The sequence below is a fragment of the Monodelphis domestica genome, chromosome 3, assembly GCF_027887165.1.
Source record: "Monodelphis domestica isolate mMonDom1 chromosome 3, mMonDom1.pri, whole genome shotgun sequence".
NCBI classification, from domain to species: domain Eukaryota; kingdom Metazoa; phylum Chordata; class Mammalia; order Didelphimorphia; family Didelphidae; genus Monodelphis; species Monodelphis domestica.
This window is the reverse complement of record NC_077229.1, coordinates 514594434-514616147: the sequence shown is the minus strand read 5'-3', so window position 1 is coordinate 514616147 and position 21714 is coordinate 514594434. Positions and strand designations below refer to the sequence as shown.

Sequence of the window (21714 nt, the reverse complement as noted above, 5' to 3'; positions counted from 1 at the left end):
AAGTGGATTTGACAACTAAAGAGCTTTTGGTAACTTTAGATAGGGCAGTTTCTGTTGAGTGATGCAGGTTGAGAGCAGGATTGCAAAAGGTTGAAGACTGAGAAGAAGCATGGAGTACAAATAACTGTTTCTCCATCTTTTGCTGAGAAAAGGAAGAAAAATCTATTGGACTATAACTTGAGGGGATAGCAGGTCTAGTGAATGGAACTTTTTTATTAAAGAAAGGAGACTTGGACATGTTTTACAGCTGAAGAAAGAGGTTGAAGATTAGGGTAAGAGGTAGTGGTTGTAAGGGAGGGAGACAGATGATTGAGATTATGACCTACTGGAAAAGATGAATGATATGGAATCAAGAGGGGATTGACTTTATCATGGAGAGGGACCTTCTCTTTTCAGAAACTAGAGCAAAGGGAGAGAGAATGGGAGATGATGGCCAAAGGGTGTTGACATAAAAGAAAGGGAGAGAGAGGCATAAAAGCCTGGAACTTTCTCTCTAAAAACGATGAGACCTGGTGAGAGAGATTCAGACTGGGCATCTGTGAGAGACGTCAGTAAAAAAGGTTTGGAAAATTACTTAAAGAAAAGTGCACTGGCTTGGAATTCAGGAGGTTGAGGTTCTAGTCCCAACTATGCAACTAACTATAAAACCATAGTAAAGTAACTTAACATGCTTCTGCCAGTTTCCATATCTGTAAACTTAGACAGAATGGACTAGAGGATCCTTTTAATGTTCTTTCTGGCTCAGATTCCATCGTCTCTGATCAGCCTCTCATCTACCCTCTTAGATATAGAAATCATAAACCAATATTTCATATATTTCCACTCCTAAATTTTCATTCAAATTCATACGTAGCTGAAGAAGATCATTCCTAAAATTCTCAGCAGCCTGATCGCAGTGCAGGTTATTACTTTGATAACTTTAGTGGATAGAAGGATGCTCAGAGGCAGGGTTGTCCCACATCCTGTTATGTTCCCCATCTTTCCCATATACAGAAGGAGATTGGAACCAGGCATAGATTTGAAAGAAACCCTGCAAAAGTCCATTTTGTTAATGTAACCATCAGTGTAGAAGCCTTTGCATTGGCTTGGCATTTCTAAACTTCCTTCACTTCCTGGAAAAGGAGGTGTGATAGGGAACAGACATCTAGATGAGCATTCTAACTACTCCATGGTACTTTGTTTCCTCTGGGTTGAGCTTTTCTTGCCTATGCATTTGTCAGATATTATATCTAACTCTATGTCCTCTGCCCTGTGTCAAATATGAGGCCATTTCCTCAGTTGATCTCACTGAACCAGGAGTGCAACCAGAACCAGTGGAATTTCCACATTTAATTCACATTCTTGGGAAAATTTGTAGAGGTAGATGGGGGGGGAGACCATTTAAAAAGACTTCTCTCCTTGTCAAGGAAAATATTATGGAAAGAGGATTCTAATAAAACAGAGAATAATTTCTCCTGAAATAAAAGAAGAAAAAAATAGGATCCAAACCACTTTTCTTTGTTTTAGGGGCATGATGGCTAAGTGTGCTCACAAAGCTAGCAAGCAGATATCATCTCAAATGAGATAATATAGGGAAAGTCCTTTATGAACCTTAAAGGGCTACCGAGACTGCCTCACAATCTCAAAGGAATTAAAATTGTAGCAACCACAAGGGCAATGGATTTGGAAATCTCTGCTAGGCATCAGTAGGCTGCAGCATGTTTCCAGTGATTATGATTCAAGAAGCAGTGTAAAGGATACACGATTGAGGGTAGCGGCTATTTTTTCTCTTTTTGCTTGTATTTGCATTTCTAGTGCTTAGCACAGTAGCACAGAGTACAAGACTTCTTATTGACTTGACTGGCTCTCTGAGAGGAAGTAGGAAGAGGCATCCAAGGGGAAATTTAGGTAATGTAAAAAAAGAAAACAAATGTCAATCAATATTTTTGTTGATAAGGTCAATAAAACCTTATTTTTAAGAAGACAAGAGTATTAAAGCTGTGGATAACCAGAAGAGGATCCATGCTGGTTGTGTAGCAAGAACTAAAGAAAGCAGTTAGATAGTCAAAAAGCTACAAAGATTGTCTCCAAAATATTAGAACACAGAGGAAAACTTAAAGCTCATTGGGTAGAGGCTCTAAGTAGCATTTGTGGAAGCACCTGAACAGGAATTACCCAGAATGAAAAGACAAGGATAGGCTACGATCTATACCAGTGGAAGTAGTTCCTGCACCAGTGAGATCACAGAGGCTGACCTTTTTGCTGTTCCTTACAAATTTCCTTTCTCTAGCCAAGTGTCAGATCAAAGTGAGGCTTACTGACTTCTGGAATTCATAGCTTCCATGATTGCTGTCAGTGAATTTCCTCATCTTTGTTAAAAGCAATAAACTATTTTAGAACAACAGAACCATTTACTACACATCTTACAAATCATTGGTCCCTCCTTCGTCATGTTTCTCTTTATAGCTACATGAATAAATGCATCATAGCTCTGTATGCCTGAGTTGTTTCCAGTAGCTCAATACTTACATACTATCATGTGAGAGTGTTGAGACTTTGTCAGTATTACGGACGCTACGATAGTCTCCGTCACTTAGATTTGCCAAATATCTAACCAATTTCCAAATCTTGTTTCTAGATCCACCACATTTCTCCAATGCATTTCTTCCACTTCCACAGTCATTGTCAGAATTCAGATTCTCAACCTCTTTAACCTAGACTATAGCAATAGTTTCCTCTATGGTCTCTTTGATTTGAGGATTTCATCTCTTTAATCCATTTTTCACATACTCTAAAATGATTTCCCTAAATTGTAGATCGGACCAGATCACTTCCCTCTTCCATAAATTCTAGAGTGTGTCTCCCTATAAGTTCCAGGATAAACATAAAATGCTTTATTCGATCTGCTGTAGAAAATGATTTGCAAGAGTCTAAGGTTCTTTTTTTCACACCTCCATCAAATACATTTTCAGTGCTTGTACCGATTATTCTCATGAAAATGTGATGTTACCAGGTTTTACGGAATTAGAAAATAATAAAATACACATACCAGTAAAAACAAAACACTTTTTTAAAGCTCTTTACAACCTTTACAATCACTTCCTTTCTTTTGCGTCTTCTCTTTCCTTACTCCTTTCTACCCACTCAATGATTCAGCCACTGGTCTCCTTGCTGTTCTTCCCAAGTCACTCTCCATTTCCTTTCCCTCATGCCTGGAATTCTCTTCCTCCTCATAGAGCTCCGCCTATTAGAATCCCTGACTTCCTTCAAGATTGACCTCAGTTGCTACCAGGAGACCAAAAACAGGAGACCTTTCCGGACTCCAAACTGCTACTGCTTTCCCCTCTAAGTTTAAGTTCATCTTCCATCAACTTCACGTCTGTCTTTTATGCATTTATCACATGCTATCTTCTCCACTAGAATGGAAGATTCTGGAGGGTGAGGACTAGTTTTGCTTTTTTTCTTTCTATATCCAACCATTAGCATAATGTCTAATACATAGAAAATGCTTGATAAATGCTTACTGGTTGTGAAATTTAAAGAAATAAATTGGTCATGATGTCATTTCTACTGTTCTCAGCCACGTTTCACAGACTTTTGGCTCTGTGACCTTTATATAATCACGGCCCATTGATGTGGGTCTTTGCAGATTCTTTCAATGAAAGCTAATTGACTAGGTCTGGCAACACTAGATGTGCGTGTGTGAAGTACTTTTTTATCTTAATGTATCAGGTTTAACTTCACAGGTTCATACTTTTTTTTAGTTTATTTTAGAAATAATTTAGGATATTTTTTACTAAGACCTTGTTATTGTTCTGGTTCATTCTTTTCAGTCCTGTCCAGCTCTTCATGACCCCATTTAGGATTTTCTTGGCAAAGATATTAGAGTGGTTTGCCTTTTCTTTCTCCAGACCATTTTATAGATGAGGAAACTGAGGCAGAGTTAAGTGGCTTGACCAGGGTCACACAGCTAGTAGATGTCTGAGGCTGGATTTGACCTCAGATCTTCTTGTCTCTAGACCTGACATTCTATCGATTGTGCCACCTAGCTGCCCACAAAGAACTGGAGTCCCCTTGAAATTATACTGGGAAAATGATTATCCAGCTTTTGCTAAAAAATTTCTGATTATGTGGAAACCTATTCCCTTCCATGGCGCCCCTTCCTACGAACTGATAGGAAGCCTTTCTGTGCAGTGAGGAGAAGTCCACCAATATTTAACTTCCATCATTTAGTTTTTGTTCTGCCTCCTGGAGTCCCGTAGACTAAGACTGGGACAAATCCCTCTTCCACATGATGATGTTTCAAATATTTAATCTAATTTAATTTAATCAATTAATCCAATTTAATCTAATATAACCTCAGTTCACTTTCTCTTTTCTGTCTTAAATTCACACACCATCCAGCTCCTTCTCTCTGCCTCCTGGGATCTCACCATATGGGTATCTTCAGAAGGCAGCTTGGCTTCATTTACTGCAGCTCAGAACTCCTGAACTCAAGTCCCGAGTGGGAAGGGTTTTAGCAGGTGCCACCAAGTTCACCTCATTCGTGACATTTATAACATTGATAAGTATGCCATTTGGATTTCCACTAACGTAATTTATAAAGCTATTAAATTGAAAAGAGTCAAGAACAGAGACTCTCAGTAGAACCAGTAGAAACTATCCTATAGGCTAAAGTCACACCCTTCATTGAACAGTCTTGGGTTATGTAGTTATGTGGTTACTTTTACCAGTTATAAATCCACCCAGCTGCATGATCCCCTAGCTCGTGTCTCCATTTTTCCTACAAAAATATTATTAAAGACTTTGTCTGAAACTTTGCTGAAATCCAGTCACATAGATTATGGTCCAGACTGACCTATTTGTTTTAGTGAGCACACATTAGATCCAAGTGATTGCTGCTACTTTTTTAGCTACTAATAATTTATTTAATAACCTGTTTAAAAATTTTGCCTGAGATCAGTGCCGAACTCACTAGCTTGTAGTTTGCAAAGTCTATCTTCTTAAGAATTATGATGATGGGTCAGCAAGGTAGCTCAATGGATATAGAGCCAGGCCTGGAGAAGAAAAGTCTTGGGGTCAAATCTGACCTCAAATACTTCCTAGCTGTGTGACCTTGGACAAGTCACAACCCCAGTTGCTTAGCCCTTACTTCTTTCCTTTCCTTTCCTTTCCTTTCCTTTCCTTTCCTTTCCTTTCCTTTCCTTTCCTTTCCTTTCCTTTCCTTTCCTTTCCTTTCCTTTCCTTTCCTTTCCTTTCCTTTCCTTTCCTTTCCTTTCCTTTCCTTCCTTCCTTCCTTCCTTCCTTCCTTCCTTCCTTCCTTCCTTCCTTCCTTCCTTTCCTTCCTTTCCTTCCTTCCTTCCTTCCTTCCTTCCTTCCTTCCTTCCTTCCTTCCTTCCTTCCTTCCTTCCTTCCTTCCTTTCTTTCTTCCTTTCTTCCTTTCTTTCTTTCTTTCTTTCTTTCTTTCTTTCTTTCTTTCTTCCTTTCTTCCTTCCTTCCTTCCTTCCTTCCTTCCTTCCTTCCTTCCTTCCTTCCTTCCTTCCTTCCTTCATTTCTTTCTTTCTTTCTTTCTTTCTTTCTTTCTTTCTTTCTTTCTTTCTTTCTTTCTGTCTGAGGTCAAATTTGAATCCAGGACCTCTGTCTCTAATGCTGACTCTCAAGCTACTGAGCCACCCAGCTGCTGCCTTGGAACCCATATTTAAGACTGATTCTAAGACAAAAGGAAAAGTTTTTTTAAAAAAAAAATTATGTCATATTTTCCCATTTCTAGTTTTTCTTCATCTCTCTTATTTTGATTCTTCATAGATCTCTGAGAGAAGTTAAAAAATAACATGTGTAATTTCCCTTTAGCACCGTGAGAGATTTTATGCATCCAGGCCAGGAAATTTGAATTTACTTAGTCCAAAAGTAATCTCTTATTTTCTTCTCATCTATCTCTTTTTCTCATTTCCTATTTGTTCTAACCTCCTCAATCTGCAGCATTCTTCTTTGACAAAAAAAAATTTAAGTAATGTCAATTAATCGTTTTCTCTTTTATCCATTCAATTACCCCCAGCTCTTCCATGTAGTAGATTAATGCTTCTTTGCCCCTATATATAACTTTAGAAGTTCCTTTTTATTGAATTGATGAATTTCTGAATATGAATATATGAATTTTCATAAAACTTCCTTATTTCTCTCTCAACTTTAGTCTTCCTGCCACCACTTTTTCAAGCCTATTCTTTTTCTTCTTCTTCTTAACAGGACCCATCTTTTGTACATATCATTTAGAAAAAATAATACTGTATTTTTCCAATTACATTAAAATCATTTTTTAACATTTGTTTTCTAAATTTTGAGTTCCATATCTCTTTTTTCTGTCCTACTCTCTTCCCTCATTGTGAAGGCAAGCAATTTGACATGCCTTATACATGTGTAGTTATACAAAACATATTTCCCTGTTGGCCACATTATGAAATAAAACAAAGACCAAAATAAAAGTGGAAGAAAGTAAAAGAAACGTCTGTTTTCATTTTCATTCAGACTTGATCAGTTCTTTCCCTGTAGGTGAATATCATTTTTCATCATAAGTCCTTTGGAATTGTCTGAGATCACTGCATTGCTGAGAATAGCCAAGTGATTGATTCAGCAGTTATTCATCAAACAACATTGCTCCTTCTGTGTACACTGTAATCCTGGTTCTGCTCACCTCACTTTGCATCAGTTCGTGTAAGTCTTTCCAGATCTTTCTGAAAGCATCCTGCTTGCCATTTTTTTGCCCCATGATAACATTCATAACTTATTCAGCCATTCCCCCCATTGATGTGCATACCTTTTTTGAATGAGAGCCCTGTGAACCTACATTCATATGTTTTGATCACTGCTTCCTAAATTAATTTGGTGATAGAATGTCTCGGGACTTGAACTGTGCTCATGTGAGCCACAAACACTGATCTGAGATTTTATTGAAATAACTCCAGGACAAAGAGTGGATGTGAACATCTGGAGTCAACTCTAAGGAAGAATCCATGCTGGACACGCGATTATTACTCTGCGTACATCACTTTGTATTTAATGTTTTATATGGAAATGGTTGCTAACATTGGTAGAACCTCCATTTATTGTTGTTTGTTCTTCATTTTGAAGTGGGCTAATGAAGTCACAGGGTGATTAATGTCCTGACTTGTTCATGAACTAAATTCATGGGAGTTAGAGTTGCACAAAGTTATCAACCTCATTCTCTCTTCCCGAGTCATCCAAGTCCAGTGGCAAGACAAAAGTCAAGATGCCTGTTGATGGCCTGGGAGGTGATGCTGGGATGCCTTCATGACGGTGGCATAGTCAATATCTGACTAAGCTCGAGGCACTCCACAACACCTGCTTCTTCTGCCTTCGTGGCCATTGGAACGAATTGTTCTTCGCCATCTTTTCCACCAGGGGAAGTTTTCCCGTGTCTGGAGTAGACATCCTTCTAACTCATGGACAGGTCTGAAGCCTGTCATCCTGGCTTAGAGAACCCTCGTTACATCATAATAAAGAGTAGAGTTCCACTGAAGAGATTTTGGAAGGCACTGCTTCACAAGGGGATCCCATTGCTTTGGGTTCACTTGTGCTTTTTACATTAGAATTTCATTCTTGAGATCCTTTTCTCTTCCTCAAGGTGTCTTCTCTCTGAGAGTCTCTAACCTGTAGGTCTGAACATCCAGTATCTTAGGCAACTTAAAAAGGAGACTTAGAGATTCAGTACTAAAAGAAACAGTCTCAGGAAAAGTGACTTACCACGTGAAACAATTCACTGTCAACTAAGACCTTTGCCAGCTTCCTTTGATTGTTCATAGCAACACCACCAACAACCAAAAGGGAGTAATATAATGTAGTTGAGTGAAACAATGCCAAAGATGAAAGATGCTAGTCAACGATAGAAAATGGAACATTCAGTTAAGGATTAACTCATTTTATTTTGAAACCCAGGGGCAAAACTTTTGCTGAATGTTTTATGGTGAAGCATTAGAACAAAGTCATGGAAAAAAACACTGATTAAAAATAGAAAATACTTTGTTGAATAGCTTAGGGAGATACTAAAAGAAGTACAACAGGGGTCAGCTTTTGGACCTCTGGTGTTTTTCATTTGCATACATTTCTTGAGGCCAGCTGAGGAGTCACATGCTGCCTTGAACGAGGTCTTATTCAAAACAATTACTTAGGAGCATCAGTCTATATATGACTTGTCATTTCAAAGGATAATTATGTAATTGGGAAAATAAAATCTTAAAAAATAAAAAGAATGATCATTAAGGCATATTTTGGAAAGATGATGAGAGCAGCTGATAGTACATTAAATAGAAGTGCCAGCCCTGGAGTCAAGGACCTAGATTCAAATCTGACCCTAGACACTTCCTAACTGTGTGACTCTGGGAAAGTCATCTGACCCCCACTGCTGCTTAGCCTTAATGCACTTCTGCCTTGGAATCTATACTTAGTATTAATTCTAAGACAGAAGGTAAGGGTTAAAAAAAAAGATGATGGATCATTCTGTAGTGTCATTCGTGGTTCTTAGAGTCATGCATGACAAACCTTAAGAAAAAAGTCAGATATTAGGCAACCAAGGAAATCCAACACCTAGTCAAGAATCATCTGACAGGATGGAGAAAGAGCTTAAAGCTTTGTACTGCTACTGAGGAAGCCTGCTCACTAGGAAAAGTCAGCATAATGATCTAGTCGTCAAATTGGAAAACCCAAATCAAAGGCTATCATTCAAAACACTGAAGAACCTGAAAATTCAAATACTCACAAAGATCTATGGTCTTACCAGCTGGGAATATTCCCTCCAAAGTTGAAGATTATATCCCATCCAGGGCTACTCTTGTCCATGTCCCCCCTAAAGGTCACCACAAGGGAGCCATTCAATGTACTGAAAAGCTATCTTACTTTCAATATTGAAAGGACTGATTCTGGAATCTTAGAATTATGCCCAAATCGCTTTAAAAGAATTCTTGGGGGGCAGCTGGGTAGCTCAGTGGATTGAGAGCTAGCCCTAGAGACGGGAGGTCCTAGGTTCAAATCTGGCCTCAGACACTTCCCAGCTGTGTGATCCTGGGCAAGTCACTTGACCCCCATTGCCTACCCTTACCACTCTTCTGCCTTGGAGCCAATACACGGTATTGACTCCAAGACGGAAGGTAAGGGTTAAAAAAAAAAAGAATTCATGCCCTTTGATCCAGAAATAGCACTACTCGGTTTGTACCCCAAAGAGATAAAAAAGCTTGTACAAAATTTATTTTGTGGTGGCAAAAAATTGGAAAATGAGGGGGTGACCTTCGATCTGAGAATGGCTGAACAAATTGTGGTATCTGATGGTGATGGAATACTATTGTGCTATAAGGAATGAGGAAGTCATGGATTTCTATAAGAACTGGAAAGACCTCCATGAACTGATGTGGAGTGAAATAAACAGAACCAGGAGAACATTATACATAGTAATGGAAATGTTGTGGGACGATCAAAGGTGATTGACTTTGCTACTCACTAGCACCAATACAACGATCCAGGACAATTCTGAGGGACTTATGAGAAACAACACCATCCACATCCAGAGAAAGGACTGTGGGAGCAGAAACACAGAAGAAAACATCTGATTTATCATTTGTTTATATGGGTATGTGATTTAGGGTTTCGATTTTAAAGGATTGCTCTTTTATGAAAATGAATAATATGGAAATTGTTTTGAGTGATTATATATATATATATGCATAACCCAGTGGAATTGCTTGTCAACTCTGGGAGGGGGAAAGATGAAGGAAGGAAGAAAATATGTATCTTAAAACCATGGAAAAAATGTTAAATAAAAATAAATTTTAAAAAAGGACTCTCAGAGGGAGGTGAATGGTTTGCTTAGGAAAAATAGTATGCATCAGAGAAATGAACTGGAATCTGTGTCTTCCTTGCTCTGAGGTCAGTTCTCTATCCCTCATGCCACATTGTTATGCAAGTAGATAATGCATGAAATAAAAGTCATAAAGACCAAAAGTGAGCTTTTCCTCTTCCAGATACTTACCTTCAATCTGAGACACCCCTATGTGCACATAGAGGCAGCTATGGCTCAGTTGTTGGAGGACTGAGCCTTGAGTCAAAAAGACCTGAGTTCAAATCCAGCCTCAGACACTTCCTAGCTATGTGACCCTGGGCAAGTCAGTTAGACTCTGATTGTTTGACAAAAAGATCCATTGGGTCCATTGGAGAAGGAAATGGCAAACCACTCTAGCATCCTTACCAAGAAAACCCAATGGATAACTATGGTTCAACTATAGAAGAATCAAGCATGATTTAACAACAACACATGCAAGCAGTGTTTGAGTAGGGAAGTTATTATTGCTCTTAGGACTCCCCTCCCAGAATAGCCTACTGGATTCACTAGGCTGAGGCAGTGTTTGAAATAGCAAAATGAATGAGATGCTCTCTGAAAGCAATTGTTCTACTGGTATGGGGTAAAATAATGATGAGATCCTTTCCAGTTCTACATTCTATACAGCTGTAAGGAATATGAAAAGATTTAGGCTCAGTGTAAGAAAAAAAAAAGAGAGTGATGTTTTGACTAAGAGAAATTAAAGCATCTAAAATGAAAACCAACAAAAACGGTTGTTCTAAACTAAACCTTGAGCCTGAATGATGGCTTTTGTAAAGTGACGGATCTCAGCAACTTCAGTAGGTTTGCAGCCTGGCATTCTGGGCAGAACATTCAGAAACATTCCTTGATCATCCCAAACAATTTGAAATCAACTGGCATTCCAAGTTGGAGGTATTTCCTGAAGAAAACAGTTTCTACAATGTGCTTCTTTGCTTTTTCCTGTTAAACACTTACATCCTGCCTTAGTAACAACTCTGAAAGCAGGGAATGGCTAGACAAACACAAACAGGGGTTAAGTGACTTGCCCATGGTCATACAGCTAGGGAGTGCCTGAAGCCAGCTTTAAAACCAGACCCTTCCAGATTTAGGAGAAAGAACGCTATCCACAATCAGAGGAAAAACGGTGGGAGCAGAAACACAGGAGAAAAACAACTGCTTGAATACATGGATCAAGGGGATATGGCTGGGGATGTAGACTCTAAATGAGCATCCTAGTGCAAACACCAACAACATGGAAATGGGTTCTGATCAAGGACACATGCAAAACCCAGTGGAATCGGCTATGGGAAGGAATGGCGGGAGGGGAGGGAGGGAAAGAATATGATTCTTGTAACCATGGAATAATGTTCTAAATTGACTAATTAAATAAAATTTTAAAAATAAATAAAGCCAAACCCTTCCAATTCTAGGCATGGTGCTCTATCTACTGTGCCACCTAGCTGCACCTTACAATATATTTCATAAGACCAGATGCTATTTTATTTTTTAAATGTTATCTTTATTTTATTCCAAAAATAAATTTACACATACATTTTACAAAGTTTTACGATTCATGTTGTCTCCCTCCCCTGTTCTTTCTCCCCTCCCGGAACTGACAAGCAATTTCACTAGATTATACATGTATTATCACCTCGAAACATATTTCCATGTTATTCATTTTTGTAAGAATAATCTTTAAAACCAAACCTCTAAATCATATGCTCAAATAAACAAGTGATAAATTATATGTTTCCATCTGCATCTCTACTCCAACAGTTCTTTCTCTGGAGATGGAGAGCTTTCTTTTTCACACGTCCCTCCAAATTGTCCTGCATCATTGTTCTGCTGTTAGGAGTGAGTCTATCACAGTTGATTATCCTGTAGTATTGCTGTTACTGTTTACAATGTGCTCCTGGTTCTGCTTATTTCACTCTGCATCAGTTCATGTTCCAGCTTTTTCTGAAATCATCCTGTTCATCATTCCTTACAGCACAATAATATTTCATCACCATCATATGCTGCCAATAATTGGTTCAGCCATCCCCCAACTGGAGGTCATCCCTTTAGTTTCCAATCCTTTGCCACCACAAAGAGTACAGATATGAATATTTTTGTACAAACAGGTCCTTCCCCATTTTTTATCTCTTTGGAATATAGACCTAGTAGAGGTATTGCTGGAACAAAAGGTATACATTCTTTTAAAGCTCTTTGGGAATAATTACAAATTGCTTTCCAGAATGTTGGGTCAATTCATAACTTTACCAGCAATGCATTAATGCCCCAATTTTGGCACATCCCCTCCAACAATTATCTTTTCCATTTACTGTCATATCGGTCAATCTGCGAGGTGTTAGGTGGTACCTCAGAGTTGTTTTAATTTGTGTTTCTCTAATCAAGAAGGATGTAGAACATTTTTATAAGATTATTGATAGTTTTGATTTCTTCACCTGAAAACTGCCTATTCATATCCTTTGACCATTTATTAATTGGGGAATGACTTGGTTTCTTATAAATTTGACTTAGTTCTTTGAATATTTGAGAAAGAGATCTTTACCAGAGAAATTTGTTATAAACGTTCCCAGTGTGTTGCTTTCCTTCCAATCTTGGTTGCATTGTTTTTGTTTGTACAAAACCTTTTTAATTTAATATAATCAAAATGATTGAGTTTACATCTTCTAATGTTCTCTATCTCCTATTTGGTCATAAATTCTTCCCTTCTCCAAAGACCTGAAAGGTAATCTAGTCTACATTCCCCTAATTTATTTATAATATCACTCTTTGTGTTTAAATAATATACCCATTTTGACCTTATCATGTGTGAGATATTGATCTAAACCTAATTTTTGCTATACTATTTTCCATTTTTCCCAACAGTTTTTGTCAAATAGTGAGTTCTTGTTCCAAAAGCTGGGATCTTTGGGTTTATCTAGATTGCTGAGGTCATTTACCCCTAGTCTATTCCATGAATCCACCCTTCTATTTCTTAGCCAGTATTACATTGTCTTGATGATTATTGTTTTATAGTACAGTTTAAGATCTGGTACTACTAGGTCCCCCTTCATCACATTTTTTTTTCATTAGTTCCCTTGATATTCTTGACCTTTTGTTCTTGCAGATGAATTTTGTCATAATTTTTCAGGTTCTATAAAATAGTTTATGGTAGTTTGATAATTTAGGTAAGATTGTAATTTTTATTATATTAGCTCAGCCTAATTAATGTTCTTACCAATTGTTTATATCTAATTTGATTTGTGTGAAGTGTTTTGTAATTGTGTTCATATAATTCCTGTGTTTATTTTGGCAAATAGATTCCCAAATATTTTATATTGTCTAGAGTGATTTTAAATGGAGTTTCTCTTTCTAATCTTGCTGTTGATTTTTATTGGAAATATAGAGAAATGCTTTTGATTTAGGTAGGTTTATTTTGTACCCTGAAACTTTGCTAAAGGGATTATTTCCACTCACCTTTTAATTGATTTTCTAGGATTCTCTTATTCTATTTCTATCTCTAGTTCTCTATCTCTATCTCTAATTCATCATATCATCTGCAAAGTGATTTTTAATTTCCTCACGGCCTACTTTAATTCCCTCAATTTCTTTTTCTTCTCTAATTGCTACAGTTAGCATTTCTAGTACAATATTTAAAAATAATGAGCATCCTTGTTTCACTCCTGATCTTATTGAGAAGGCATCTAATTTATCCCCATTGCAGATGATACTTGAAGATGGTTTTAAAGAAATACTACTCATTCTTTCAAGGAAAGGCCCTTTTATTCCTATGTTTTCTAGTGTTTTCAATAGGAATGGGTGTTGTATTTTGTCAAAGGCAGATGCCATTTTAAATGAAGAAATCCAATAGAAAATGCACTCAGGGGTCATTCACTTCACAGGGAGCCAAGCATCTCTTTCTACTCTTTCATTAGAATTATTCTTAATATCTTTGGCTAGACAGACCCAAATCACAGACCTCCATGTTTTGACTCTGCCTAGAAAGAGTATTCTGTCTGCCAAGTCTCCAAACTTATTTAGAATCATAGATCTAGAATTGAAAGGGACCTCAGGGTGTATGTGGTCCAAGCCCATCATTTTGCAGATAAGGAAACAAGCCTAGGGATAGGAAGTGCCTGGACCAAGGTCACACAGAACATCAGGTATGGGATATGAGCCCAAGTCTTCTGGCATCAGACTCAAAGCTCTTTCTACTGTATCACGTTACCTTCTATTCTTTTTTATGTTTTGTTACTTACCTTCATTCTTAGACATGAGGAAGGAGATACATTCCATTATGGAAGCAATTATACCTCTACATGAGCCTCCTCTTATTTATGTACTTTAAGTAGGATTTTAGTGTACCATTGTTTTAAATTCATGGCACGGTCATGAGAAAACTCCTTTTATCTAGTATATAAAATGCTGCTTTTACAGATTTAATTGTTTTCTTCAAATAAAATAACTTGGCCAACCCTAAGTCTTTGTTTTTGAAAATGGTGGTGTTGTTGGGTAGTTTCAGTCACATCCACCTTCTCAGGACCTCTTTTGGGGTTTTCTTGACAAAGATACTGGAGGGGTTTGCCATTCCCTTCTCCAGCTCATTTTGAAGATGAGGAAACTGAGGCAGACAGGGTTAAATGACTCGCTAAAGGTCACACAGCTAGTAATTGTCTAAGACCAGAGGAGAACTCAAAAAGATGAGTCTTCTCATTCCAGGTCTGGCTCTCTCCACTGTGCCAACAACTGCCATAAAACTTTCTTTTACAGGTGAGGAAACACATCCAGGGATGATAAAACACCACGAATAACACAGCTAGTTAGCAACAGAGCAGGGACTCCAGGCGAGCCTTGGTCATGCTGCTTTCCACTAGAATTGGTAGTCATGTTTATTTTTTAGATGAAAGTCAATTAAAGAGTTCAAAACTCCCTTTGAAAGGATAAGAGGCGTCTAACCCTCCTTGGGTGTCACAAAAACAGAGATGGCCGAAAAAAGGGGAAGGAAGGGAAGCTTTAATGAGCAAAAAGATCAAAGAGCCTCACCGCTCAGTTTACAATGAGAAGAAGAAGCAGGGGACTGTGCAGGCTTTCAAAAATCAGAGGGTTTATTTCAAACAAGCGACATGAAGAAGATAAAAATTGGAGTAAATTCTGGAATAGTGCCGAGAGGGTGAGGCTGGCAGTACCATGTAGTCAAGAGTACTCCGGACTAGGAATCAAAAGTCCTGGGTTTGACTCCTGCCTTAATTACCTACTTGACCAATTCAAAAAAATCACAGCTTACATTTTATATTGCTTTAAGGCTTACCAATTGCTTTACATACATTCTCCACAATAATCCTGTGAGATAGATATTTATTATTTTATAATTATATTTATGTATATAATTATATATTTTATAATTATTATTTTATTATTCACATTTGACAGAGGAGGAAATGGGATTTAAAAGTATCTGGTCCGACCCTCTTGATTTGGCAGATGAGGAAATGAAAGCAAACAGAGGCTCAGTGGGCTATCCCAGGTCACATAGCTAGAAAAGATCATAGGGGGGATTTGAGCCCTAATCTTCCTCAACTTGAAGTCCAGCTCTCTTTCCGTTGTAGCAGCTATCTCTTTACCCCTCTGAGATCTCTACATCCTTAATAACCTCTCCATGCCTCCATTTCCCCATCTGCAAAAAGTAGATAATGAGCTCTCACATTGATGTAGAATTGAGGCTTACAAAACACCTTCCTTGCAACAGTCCTAGCAGGTGGAGGCCACATAGATCACTCATGCTCATTTTACAAATGAAAAAACAAGTTCAAAGAAATGGACTGGCTTGCTCTTGGTCCCATATCTAGTATATTTTCTAAAAAAAAAAATGTACTCAAGTATTCAACCCCAAATTTCTTGACACTGAGTTCAATATTCATTCTATGACTTCTATTTATCCATAGCACCCTTGTTGGGTTCAGATATAAGATGCTCTTTAGCATTTGAGTACAATATAAATGTAAGTTTTTCTTAAGTCTTTTACCTTTTAAAAATACTCACTAATTTAGTATAGAAAGGATTTCAAACTAAGGCCAGACTTAGGTAAAAATGGTAGAAGAGGTGAGATTCGTCTTTCTCTTTTTTATTTTGGTTTCTTATGGCGCCACTTATGATGGAATTGATGGGTCAATTTCCACTCAAAAATTAATTTCCATCCATTCATAATTTGAGCGTAGTGCCATCTTAGAGAATACATCCCATCCCGTGTCTGAGTGGGTGTTCTTGTCCTCTGATTGCTTTCTGTCAGCTAGAAGGACTCCTTTTATTTGGCCGCTATATCAGAATTCCACGGATATGCAAGAATAGTAATTCCTTTCTGTCAGGACTCTGGAGAAAACCTAATAGCCTCTAGCTCTAAAGTATATCTGGACCTTCTCTAAAGCAGATCTTGGAGAGAGAGAAGGGTCCTGACCCGTACATACTCCCCCCCACAGGGTTGCTACGTGAATGTGTCTCCTTTATAAAATTCATAATTCATATCCATCATGCTTATTTGCAGGTACTAGAATGAGGTGCAAACTCCTATATCATTCAAATGTAGTTCTTGAGTAAGGAACATATAAACTCCCTTTGTTGCAATCATGTGCTGGAGTCGGCTACGAGAACTTGGGAGATCCAATTATTAAATTTTCAGCGTGATCATTTACTTCTCCATAATTGGCAAACGCTACAAATCAGGGCTTGATTTATTTATTTTTATTTGCTGTCTAAACTTAAGAAAGTGATGAAGAAAATGTTAATTATGTGGCTTAAGGTTAAAAATGTGACCTTTGTACATTATTTCTTCCTAATAGCAAGTAGTAGAATCTCACAGTTTCATGTATAATCTCTTATATCCTTATATATTGAATTGCCTGAGTTTGTTAGTATTCATTAAATTGGGGGGGAAAGGTTTGGGTTTTTTTACCTTTTATATAGTATACATTTTATTTGTTGGTATTTCCAACATTATATATCCAGACTTCACTGAAAGAACCTTTCTTCTGATGTTCAAATTAATGTCTGAAGTGTCAACACAATATCATGAGCAAAATCATACATATAAAAAAGTCATCCAGATTGAGTAAGGATACCTAGACAACAAAAATCAGTTAAACAAAATAGTCTTTCCATCTATCATGGGTGGACATGGATTTCATTGAGGTTTCAAAGACCCCAAATCTAAGACACCTTAAAACTTAGTTAAACAAATAAACATTTTTGTATCAAGTTTTTGGTCTTTAGCTCTATTTTCTGTTTTCATTTGTTTTGATACGGGCTCTTCTCTTTCAGGTTCTTTCCTTGTCCTTTTAAGGGATCCTCCGGCATCACCATTTTCCTATTCTTCATCACTACCAAATTTTGTTTTCTTGCCCTTCAGTTGCATTTTTCTTTTACTGGGTGTAACCCTGGGCAGCTTTACCAACTCTTCCTTTTCTTTTAAATTTGTGATCTTTCGACTTCAATTTATTTAGGGATTCCTGTTGATTTTCAATGATTTTTCCCCTTTTTTATTAACTTATTTGTTGGTTACATTAAAATTTCCAAGTATCTCTTTCCCATATCCTTCCCTTCACTACAATAGATAAGGCATCACTTGACATAAAAAAGTATATATATATAAACTATGTTTTTTGTGTTTCTATTTATCCGTTCTTCTCTGGAGGTGGACATTCACAAGTTATTCTTGAAACATTAATTCTGTGGCTATGTGCAATGTTCTCTTGGTTCTACTCATTTCATTATTCATCATTTCATGTAGGTCTTTCCATTTTTTAAAATTAATCTGCTCACCATTTCTTACAGTGCAGTAGTATTCTATCATAATCAGATGCCACAACTTGTTCAGCCATTCCCCAATTGATAGATATCCCTTCAGTTTCCAGTTCTTTATCACCACAAAGACAGCTGCTATAAATATTTTAGAATTTATTCGTTCTTTACCTTTTTCCTCTGATTACCTGAGGAAAGAGACCCAACATGATATTTCTGGGTCTAAGGGTATACACAGTTTCATAACTCCCTGGGCGTGATTCCAGATTGCTCTCCAAAATTCCACCCACATTCAATGATTTTGTGCACTTTCTTTCTCCATCTCTTCTTACAATACTTATCATGTTACATATTTGTTTCTTAATTTTAAAAGTTCAACATTTATGTCATTGACTTTTCCCAGTTTTTCTTTTGCCTTTTCTTTAAAAAGGATTATTCCCTCTTTTGCTTCTTTGAGGAAGTCTATCTACTTTATTTCTCCATGATTAAAGAAAAATGTTGAAGATTTTCTCTATTGGTTTGGTCATCTGAATCACCGGAAATTTTAAGCAAGCATCCACTTTTTTCTTCCAGGAATTTCAATTTGGTATTTTCTGCTTGCTTCTGTTTTACTTCTTGCACTTATTTAGCTTTTGCTTTACCTTCTATTCTATCTTGCTTTCTTTAGATTTTTAAGGAAACTAATTTTTCCTTAAACAATATCAGCACTTTTTTATATTTTTGTCCAGAGCTTTCTATAATTTTTTGACAGATGCAACACTATCAATCACAGCAAATATTAAGCCCTTAAATGTTTTATGTATTGTTCTCCTCATTTGAATATTTTGTACTTGACTTTTACCTTCTAGCCATTCTTTTATATCATCAAAGGTTGCATCTGTTGGAAAACCTCTAATATAGATGGATCTGTTTTTTACTCCATTTTTTATATTCATCTGTTACGTTAGGGAGGGATTTGCTTAGAGAGCTGATTTTTAGTTTTAACTTCACTAAGTTCCATGAGTTCTGCTTTTGATTTCTTTAAAGCACTCTTATCACATCAAAGTCTTGTGTTAGTTGAATTGGATCATTATCTCCATCATTTATTTTGATCTGTTCCTTTAACAATTTGGCTTGTTGAAGTTTAAAGACACCAAAATAATACTCAATTTGTTGACAAATTTGGGGCTCCAAATCAGTCATTTTTTCACTGTCACCATTCTCAGCCATTTGGGGATCCTATCCTATGAGCCTGGCAGGATCTGCCGTAATTCCCAAGACCCATGAACTCACCTCTCCACATTTTGGGGCAGTGAAGGTGCCTGCACTTGTCCACTATTTAAAGTCTTCAGCTGATCCCCTGTCCAGCAGCCCTGGAAGCCTAGGGCAGGACCTAGCCCTAGCTGAAAGGCTTTTTTGTTTTGTTTTTCAGAAAAAAAAGAAGACAGTAGAAAGTAAGTGACTTACTTAAGTTAAAGACAATATTAGTTTTATCTTTCAGGGGGATAATGTCCCATTACAAATATTTATAATATATATTATAATACATATAATATATATATTATATATATGTATATAATATAGCTAATGTTTATATAAAGGCTACTATATACCAGGCACTGTCCTAAATGATTAACAACTAATATCTAATTTAATCCTCATAACAATCCTGGGAAAAAGGTGATTTTATATCCTTGTTTTACAGATGATGAAAATAAGGCAGAGATTATAAATCACTTGTCCAGAGTCACAGAGGTAGGAGAATGTATCTGAGGCTGGATTTGAACTTAGATCTTTCTTTTTTTTCACTTCCAATTCCTCTTATTTTTTTCAATTACACGTAGAAACAATTTTTTAAAAAACAATTGCTTTCTGGGGGCATCTGAGTGGCTCAGTGGCTTGAGAGCCAGGCCTAGAGAAGGGAGGTCCTGGGTTCAAATCTGGCCTCAGACCCTTCCCAGCTATGTGACCCTGGGCAAGTCACTTGACCCCCATTGCCTAGCCCTTACCACTCTTCTGCCTTGGAGCCAATACACAGTATTGATTCCAAGATGGAAGGTGAGGGTTAAAAAAAACAAGCAAAAAAACCCAATTGCTTTCTGACCTTTTACAATCCAAATTTTCTCCTTCCCTCACTGCTCTCCCTCTTTCCCAGACAATAAACAATGTGATATGTTACTCTAGTGTTATCATGCGAAACAAAACAATTTCCAGATTCCTCCATGAAAGACCTATATTGCACATGTAAGAATGAACTCAGGAAGGTAATAGAGCAAGAAATGGCATGGTTCCATCTGCATTTGTTCCTTCTATAGCCGAGGAGAGGGTTTTCCAGCATGGGAGTTGGCTTGGATCCTTGCATTGCTGATGATCATTTATTCCTTCATAGTCGATCAACATACAGCATTTCTGTTGCTGGAGGCAATGTTCTCCCTACTCGGCTCTTCCCACACTTGGACTTCATCCTCTATCCACTGCCCTTACAACAAAACAAAAGATCTAGGGAGCCTCTTCCCTGGATCTGGGGATCTGGCAGTGCTCCGAGGTAGAGCTAGGTGAGTTGGGTTGAGTGGAGAGATGTGGACGGGATGAGTGTGAACCCGAGATCTGTAATGCTTGTGAGCTCAGGAGAGAAGCTCCCAAGCCTGCATGAGTACCAGACTGGAGCTGCCAAGACTAGAGTCCTTTGTCCTGGTTCTTTCACTAAACTCAGTAAGCTCCAGGGTTCTTGGCAGTTCGAGAGAGGGCAGACAGAGCAGTTTCCCCAGGATCATGGCATCAACCCAGGACCTGCTGACAGCACAGCAGACTCAGTGAAATCATATCTGGACTCATGACTAGGAGGGAAACAGGAGGTCCTCTTCAGGGACGAAGCTTGGGACTGAGGGAGGAGAACGCTTGCAATGAGATCAATTAGGCTCCTGGAACATTGGGCGCTGTGTGACACAATGGAGAGAGCGCTGCCTGAAGTCAGGAAGGACTCCTCTTGTGAGTGCAAGTTCAGCCTCACGTACTTACTAGCTGTGTGCCTTTGGGCAAATCCTTTCATTTTGTTTGCCTCCGTTTCCTCATCTGCCAAATAAGCTAGAGAAAAAAGTTACTCTGGGACGTTGGCCAAGAAAACCCCAAATGGGACTTCAAAGAGTCAGACATGACTGAAAGAGTCCTTTAGTGAATGAGTCCAGCCCCTTACATTGTACATAGGAAGCCCAATAAATCAGTTGACATTTAGAAAACTCCTACTAAGCGCCAAGCACTACACTAACGCACAAAGCCAAAAATGAAGCCGTTCCTATCTTCGAGAAGTTTACGTGCTATCCAGGGAGGAAATGTGTTCACATGTAGATACATACAAAAGGTATAGAAAGTAAATACAAGCTCATTTTGATGGAGGAGATTTATCAGCAACCAAAGGACCAGGAAAGGCTTCAGGTAGGAAGTGGAGGAAACAAGGGGTTCTGAGAGACAGAGGTGAATGGGGAACATGGTCCAGGTATGACGAACAATTAGTGCAAAGTCATGGAGATCAAAGACGCCATATATAATGGCAATCAAGAAGTCCAGTGAGTGTGTAAATGAGAGTAATATGTAATTAGATTGGAAAGGCAGGTTGTGGCCAGGTTACAAGGGGCTTTAACAGAACCAAACAGAGAAGTTTGTGTATCAACCTAAAGCAATGGTTCTTAACCATTTTTGTGTTCTGGATCTTTTGGGTTGTCCAATAAAACTTATGGAATCTTTTTCAGAATCATTTTTGAATGCATAAAATACATAACATTATAAAGAAAACCAATTATATTGAATTTGTTATCAAAATGTTTTCTTAAAAAACAAGTTTATAGGGGGCAGCTGGGTAGCTCAGTGGATTGAGATCTAGTCCTAGAGACAGGAGGTCCTAGGTTCAAATCTGGCCTCAGACACTTCCTAGCTGTGTGACCCTGGGCAAGTCACTTAACCTTCACTGCCTAGCCTTACCACTTTTCTGCTTTGGAACCAATATACAGTATTGATTCCAAGATGGAAAGTAAGGGCTTAAAAAAAACAAAACAAGTTTATAGGTTAACCTTTAGGTTAAGAACATTGGAATTAGAGGTAATCAAGAGCTCCTAGAGTTC

General features: G+C 37.8%; 1 pseudogene; it reads right to left on the bottom strand.

Annotated features, from left to right (window-relative positions):
• Positions 1-17087: 17087 nt before the first annotated feature.
• Positions 17088-18829, bottom strand: LOC100618485 (lupus La protein-like; annotated as a pseudogene).
• Between the last annotated feature and the right edge of the window lie 2885 nt (positions 18830-21714).